At 38.2% G+C, this 8,051-nt stretch overlaps 1 protein-coding gene across 1 annotated transcript in view; it reads left to right on the top strand.

Moving 5' to 3' along the window:
* The first annotated feature begins 257 nt into the window (after window positions 1-257).
* Window positions 258-8,051, top strand: part of Fancc (FA complementation group C) — a 153,892-nt gene continuing 146,098 nt past the window's right edge. Inside the window, exon 1 of the mRNA XM_048331036.1 lies at window positions 258-1,180. The gene's annotated coding sequence lies outside the window, so the exon portion shown is untranslated. The remainder of the gene's footprint in view (window positions 1,181-8,051) is intronic.

Genomic DNA, 8,051 nt, shown 5'->3' with positions numbered 1-8,051 from the left:
ATTTTATTTTACTATTGAGTGTACAAAGAGGTTACATTTCCATAAGTCAGTTATGAAATTTCATCAATTTTTAAAAAAGGAAAAAATGGTTTTAAAATTCACTTAGACTAGACAACCTGTATTTACCGGAGACCAGCATAAGCTCTTCCTCCTTCCTGATGAAACTCTCATGCTTTCACCAAAGCAGCAGCAGTATCAGGCAAATAAGTGTAAACTTTATGTCTCTTGTTTGTAGTGTATTTCCTAGCTGTTAATTTTATCTGTTAGACCTCTATATTTAGTTTCCTCACTTCTAAAGATCTACACCTGATCGATAGTCACAAGACCATGTAGAAAGAGGAAGGGAGTACCTATGTACCAAAAGAACAGGGAAAAGTGGTGTTAGGTGGGGAAACCCCACAGATGTCTATCACTCAGGACATTCAAACAACTGCCTTTTTATATGCCAAATTTTAAAAATACTTCCAGCTAACATAATTTGGCTTTCCCAGTATAAAGGGGACTAATTCATGGTAATACCCCGCTAATGCATGTCACTTTTCTAAATCTAGACATTCTGAATATTGTCAGTTCTTTTTCCCATTACTGTTATAGTCACTAAATTATAGACTAAGTAAAAAATTGTCTACTAATAATATGCTCTATATATGTAGTAGGAGGAGAGGGAAAATGAAAAAGAAGAGAATTTTTTAAGAATTAGTTGACATAGAGAACAAATATAGTGTCTAAACTCCTTACTTGTGCATTTTGACCATGCAGGCATAATTTGCACATGATGATAGAGTGCTTCTGGACACACCCTGCTTTGTGGCTTAGAAAATCAGTGCAATCTTAAGGACTGTCATAGGCACTTCCATTTTAAACAACTTAGATCTATTGGACCATGTAAGAGAGTGGCAGAGTACTGCAGCATGAAACAGCTTATGCCGTGATTCTTGCTTTAGTGTCTATTGCCAGGCCAATGGGTAGAAGCAAATAAATGGTCTAATACTTGTATAATATACAGTGTCTTCAGAATCCTAACTATATCAGCCAACCATTTTCCCTCGTTTTTTTTTTTTTTTTGTAGGTATAGGACTCAGACTCCAACTTACCATCTGCTGCTTTTGCTCATTGGCTAGCACTTTACCAACTGAGCCAGGCCTCCAACCCCAGAATTTTGCCTCTTAACAGATATAAGGTACAGCAATTATCATTCACTTTATTTTTTGTTCCCTTATTATTAAATTAGAGTAAATAATTATGCATAGTATTGGGTTGAAAAGGCTCAAAGAATACACAGTGAAACCTAAGATCTTTTCTTGCAACCCAGATTGCTTTACTGGAGGCAGCCACTCCTACTAGTTTCTCATGTGTTCTAATTTTAGAAGGCATATGTAAGTTAGCACAGACCATGGAATCACAAGAAACATCCGAAGTGGTAGGCTCTTTGTGCCCATCAGATTTATATCCACCTATCTGGAATACATGAAGGGTGTCTTAGTATTCTCCAGGATCTGCCATCCTGGTAATCTTCAGAGGACCAGTGTAGGTGTAATGTGCCCAGTGTAGTCATCTGGGCCCTATAGCAAGTGGAGTGAAGTTCTTTCTATGTTCTTAGTATATCCAAATAAAGAAATGTAATTTATACATTTATGCTTGCAACTCCATGATAGATGCCAAATATGTTATTGATTTGTTCTAGTAAGGACCCACATCAGAAAGTGGAACTTGAGTTGAAGTTGCCATTAGTTGTTTTTTTTTTATTAATTAAATTTGTTGACAAGGTGTTGTGCAAAAGTGGTACAGTTACATAATAGGGCAGTGAGTACATTTCTTGTGATATCTTACACCTTCGTTTTTCTTTCCCTTCCCTAGATCAGGTGGGCATATGTACAATACCCAGTGTACCAAAATCATATACAGTAGCCATGTGGCGTACGCCAAAGGAAATTCACCTAGAGCATTAAATATAATGTCAACAATAGAGTTTGCTTATCCTTGTCTTATATGATCATACATACATAGCTGTTGAGCTATTGTGATCCACTGAGAGGTCTATTTTAGACCTTTTTATGTTTAGTAGTTGTTTGGTTTTAGATACATAATGTAGGTCGCTGACCCAAACATGGAGAAATACCATTTGAAAAGAAGTTTTTTGTTTCACAGATCTGGTCTCTACTGTTTCCCCTCCCCCCCCCCCACACCTTAACAGTCATATATCAAGGAGACCATGCCCCTTTGTTCTCTGTATTCTAGGCTTGTCTTGCTCAACATTATTTGTTCAAGTTCTGACCATTTCCCTGCGAATACCAATATTTTATCATTTCCAGTCACTATGTAGTATTCCATTGTGTATAGGTAGCACATTTTTTGGATCCATTCATCTGTAGAGGGGCATCTGGGTTGTTTCCATATTTTGGCTATTGTGAATTATGCAGTGATAAACATGGATGTGCAGATGTCTCTTTGATATCCTGAGACCTGTTGTTCAGGATAGATGCCTAGGAGTGGTATGGCTAGGTCATAGAGTAGGTCTATGCTGAGCTTTTTGAGGAACCCCCATACTGTTCTCCAAAGTGGTTGTACTAATTTGCATTCCCACCAACAGTGGAGAAGGGTTCCTCTTTCCCCGCATCCCCTCCAGCATTTGTTGTTGCCTGCGTTCAGAGTATAGGCCATTCTAACTGGAGTGAGGTGGTATTTCAGGGTTGTTTTTATTTGCATTTCCTTTACTGCCAGGGATGTTGAACATTTCCTCATATGGTTCTTTGCCATTTTTATCTCTTCTTCTGTGAAGTCTCTCTTTAGCTCCTTTGCCCATTTCCTAATTGGTTTTCTGGGCTTGGAGGGGGTTAGTTTTTTTGAGTTCTCTGTAGATGACGGACATTAGGCCTTTGTCTGTTGCTGTGCTAGTGAAGATCCTTTCCCATATGGTTGGCTGTCTTTCTAGTTTGGTGGCTATGTCTTTAGCTGTGCAGAAACTTTTTATTTTGTAGTAGTCCCATTTGTCGAGTCTCTCCCCTATCTGTTGTGTCCCTGGGACTCTGTTCAGGAAGTTCCTTCCTGTGCCTATAATAAGTTCTAGTGTCTTTCCTACTCTGTCCTTCAGTAGTTTCAAAGATTCAGGTCTGATGTTGAGGTCCTTGATCCATTTTGAGTTGATCTTCATGCATGGTGATATGCTAGGGTCTACTTTGTGTTTTCTACATTTGGCTGCCCAGTTTTCCCAGCACCAGTAGTTGAAGAGGCTATGTTTTTTCCATTGTATGTCTTTAGCTCCTTCGTCAAACATCAGCTGACTGTAAGAATTTAGGTTTTGCATATGATAGTTTAGCCTCATTGTCCTCCCAGTTGGGCAGTAGGGTTTTCTACAAATAACCTCATGAATAGCATGATTTTCTTTGATTATTTTTTGGTGGAAGGGAGAGGATGAGGATTTTAGTGGTTCCTAATACAAGAGCATAATTAGTTCCAGCCTTGGTTGTAGGAGATTCTTCATTGATCTATATTATTCTGTTGCTCTATGATTTCTGGTGTTCAGCTTCCTAAAGTGAACAGAAATTTGGCTGTCATTTTCTGTTTTGCCTCAGTGACCAGCTATAACTAAATTTTCTTCCTTTCTTCAAAGATCTGTTGCCTCTAGTCACCTGATACTTGTGACCATATTTGTCTGTTTTTTTTTTAATTTAGAATCTCAGAAACCATTTTTTTCTTTTTCTTTTTTCTTTCTTTTTTTTTTTTTTTGCCTGTCCTGGGGCTTGGACTCAGGGCCTGAGCCCTGTTCTTTGCCTCTTTTTGCTCAGGGTTAACACTCTACCACTTGAGCCACAGTGCCACTTCTGGCTTTTTTTTTTTTTTTTGTCCTGTTTATATGGTACTGAGGAATCGAATCCAGGGCTTCATGCATGCAAGGCATGCACTTTACCACTAAGCCCTCAGAAACCATTTTAAAAAATTGCTTATTTAAGAAATAAAAAGAAAAGAGAAGAAAAAATCATGTGAGTTCATTAGAGCCCAGCTAGCCTGGGCTGGCCCTTCCAGCCAGCTTTTAGCTATTCATGAGCGAGAAAGGAGAAACCCAACTCAAGCCCACTGTAGTCATTCTGTCCCAACCAAAGGAAGGTGGATGAAACAGGATTTGGGCACATTTAGGAACTTCATGGCTGAGAAGCATATCTTCATAAAAGACATGCCTAATAAGTAGTGAAATAATGGAGGTTCACTATGAGGAAAAAATGTTGAAACCAACTTATTCTCTTAGTCACATTGTAAGAGACATTCATGTGTTCTATCATCTCCCTAGCACTTTCCGTGGCCACTCCTCCTTGGAGAGTAAAGGATCAATTTTCAGGCCAGTTCTAATCAAATGGAGCCATCTGTGCAGTGGAAATGTATGATTCCTTAGCCTGACCTTTTCTTGACAAACTCCCACTTAAGACTGTATGCAAATGGTTACATCTTTTACTTACACTTAAAACTATGGGATGGGATAGTACGTGTTTAGATCCCTTTCAGGTCATGATCTCTTATTTTTGTATCAGTCCACTATTATTGTAAACTCTTCCCACACTCTCCAAACCCTAAAAAGCTGAAATTTTCTTAATCACATGTTTGCTCCTGAACTGTTCAAGCCTGCCATTTCCCTTAATGATGCACTTTCTATTTTTCTATTAAACTTGCTTTGCCACTTTACGTGTGAGTATGTTCATTCAGTTTTTTGTGTGAGACACCAAGTATCTGGGATTTTTCAATGCCAGAACTACCCACTGGAAGCAGTAGGACTTTTAAACACTTCTTCTCATCCTGTACTTTACTACCATTTTGTAAAAAGGCATGTAAAGTAGTTTCTTTTACCCATTATATCATGTCCAGCTCCAAGAAAAAATTATAGGGCATGCTTTATGATAAAATCATACTTATATAGAGAGAGTAAGCATCAGAATAGATATTATGTGGAAATTGGAATTGTCAGAAAGAGAATTTAAGTAAATTACAATTAATATGCCAAAGTCTCTCCTAGATAAAGTAGGCACATGCAAAAACAGAGACAAGGAAAGCAGACAGATGGAAATCTTAACATAGAACAGAAGGGGAGAGATCAGAAATATGTCAGAAATGAAGAATGCATTTCATGATCTTACTAATAGATGGTACATGGCTGACGGAAGAATCTCAGGGCTTAAGGGTTTTTTCATTATAAACCTCCAGAACTAAAAAGTAGAGAACAAAGATGAAAAGGAAAAGCAAAACAAAACAAAACATGCCTCTCAGAGCAGTGTACTGTTGGACAGCTACAAAAGGTTTAATACATATAATGGAATTATAAGAAGGAGAAGAAAGATGAAATATTCAAATTGATAATGACAGAATTTTCCAAATTAATATCAGACACTGAACCACATATTCAGGAAGCTTCAGGAACACTGAAAGGGTAAATATCAAGAAAAATATACCTAGGCATATCTACTTTAAATGATGTAAAGTCATAAAGAAAAACCCATGGAAGAGGCCAGAGGGGGTAAAACATTCTACCAGTAGAAGACCAAAGATTGCATTACAGCTCAGAAAATATGCAAGCATAAAGAGAGCAGAGTGAGAGTATAGTAGAGTGACATGTTTAAAGTGTTAAGAGAAGAAAAATTCTACCTTTTTTAGGACATGAATGAGGGTAGCTAGAGAGATCTATATTAAGAGAACTTTTTGGCCAAGTGCTGGTGGCTCATACTTATAATCCTAGCTACTTAGGAGACAGATCCAGGATCACAGTTTGAAGCCAGTGAGTCAGGAAAAGCTGTGAGACTCTATCTTCAGTTAACCAGCAAAGAGCCAGAAGTAGAACTGTGACTTAAGTGTTAGTGTGCTAGCCTTGAGTGAAAAAGCTAAGGGACAATGCTTAGGCCCTGAGTTCAAGTCGCAGTTCCAGCACAAAGAGTGAGAAAGCAAAAGTGAGAGAGAGAGGAAATAGGTACTTTTGGATGCCTGAGTTATACCCTTATGCTCTCCTAACTCAAGACCAGATTCCCTGCAGAGTGTGATTTACATAACCTGAGTCATCATTGCACTCCTTGGCCTGTGGTCCAAGTGTCCTTTGATAGACAGGCCTGCCAAGACCTTGTAGAATAGAGGAAAGGTGCCTTCTAGGGAAAAGCAAGGAATGGCCCTCAAAAAAGTAGGGAGGAGGAATGCTATTCAGACAAGATCTACAGATATATAGTATGTAGTGTTCTGTGTATGTCAGTGTTTCTCAGGATTGCTATCACTGGTTTTTGTGTGACGGATATTTTACTTTATGGGTTGCTCCTACAGTGCACTGTGTTCAGGATCTCAAGCTTCAAGGCACTAAATGTTATCCCTTTCTTCCTTAGCTCTGTCTCTAGTGCCATGTTAAGTATATAAGCAATCCATCCATTTTTTTTCACTTTATTCATCTCTTTTAAGGGCACATATTTTAGAGATAGACCCTGGATTAAAGTATCACGATTTTGATTTTGCTACTTGCTAAGCATTATTTCCTTTAGAATATCTTTGGGTAATTTTGTAATTTCCATACTTCCATAAAATGACAATAATTATAGTACCATTTCATACAGTTGGTGTAATGATTAGATTAGTATGAAGTATTTCATTTATTGTCAAGAGTATAGTAAATATGTATACCTCTAAGTTATTAATACATTGTTTGGATGTGGTGGCTCAAGTCTGTAATCCCAGATACTTGGTATGCTGAGATCAAAAGATTATGGTTTAAAGCCAGCTGGACAAAAAAGAAGTTTGGGAGACTATCTCAACCCATGATAAGGTGCAAATATAATGTGCTACTATTCCAGCTATGGAGGAAACAAAATGGTTGGACAGAGTGGTGTGCGCCTATCATCCCCAGCAACATAGGGAAGCACAGGTAGGATTATAGCTCAGACTAGTATAGCAAGAACCTACCTAGAAAATAACTGATACAAAAAGGGGCTGGAGGTATGCATCATGTGGCAGAACACTTGTCTAGCAACCATGAGGCCCTTGAGTTCAGTCCCTAGTACTGCCCAAAATGCATTGTTTGTAAAACAGAATAATAGTAGAATTTCACATAGTAACTTAAAAATACTTTTAGGAATTCCTTTAGGGGGTTACCTTTTAAAAATTAAATTGATTTCTGTGGAAAAACATTTTTTGCTATGACATTTAGCTTTAAAATGTACTTTGAAAAAATAACAAAGAGCTATCTTTTGTTTCAGTTTTTATTGAGTTCAGTCATATGCTAAGTTCTAAGAAGGGAATATGCATAGTAGCAGAGGAAAGGGTAACTAAATGGCCAAATCTGCATCTAGGATAATTACTACTAGGAAGGGCTGTAAAGAAATCTGGGAAAGACCTGGAAGCAGAGAAGAGTTAGTACATGTGTTTCTGGAGCAGGTGAAGAAAGAGAGGCCTGGGCTGACTGGTGTGCTGCTGAGGGAGAAGAAGCGGGAAGGCCTGAGGATACCACCAGAGCCACTGTTTTTTTGTTTGTTTTTTTTTTTCAAATTTTTATTATCAAACTGATGTACAGAGAGGTTACAGTTTCATACGTTAGGCATTGGATACATTACTTGTACTGTTCGTTACCTTGTCCCTCATACCCCCCTCCCCACTCCCCCTTTCCCTTTCCCCCCCTGAGGTGTTCAGTTCACTTACACCAAACAGTTTTGCAAGTATTGCTTTTGTAGTTGTTTGTCTTTTTTTACCCTGTGTCTCTCAATTTTGGTATTCCCTTTCAATTTCCTAGTTCTAATACCAGTATACACGGTTTCCAATATACTCAGATAAGATTACAGAGATAGTGTAGGTACAACCACAGGAAGGTGATACAAGAACATCATCAATAATAGAAGCTACAGATACACATGGGATGTTGAAAGTAGTTACAACTGTGATATAACAGTTGTCTCCATAACATGGAGTTCATTTCACTTAGCATCATCGTATGTGTTCATAAGGGTATAGCTATTGGGCCTTGTGGTGCTCTGCTATGACTTGCCTAAACCTGTACTAATTATACCCAATAAGGGAGACCATAGAGTCCATGCAGAGCCACT

Source organism: Perognathus longimembris, chromosome 1, assembly GCF_023159225.1.
Source record: "Perognathus longimembris pacificus isolate PPM17 chromosome 1, ASM2315922v1, whole genome shotgun sequence".
Classification (NCBI taxonomy): Eukaryota; Metazoa; Chordata; class Mammalia; order Rodentia; family Heteromyidae; genus Perognathus; species Perognathus longimembris.
Note: the sequence above shows the minus strand (reverse complement) of the source record. Positions and strands in the feature narration are given on the sequence as shown.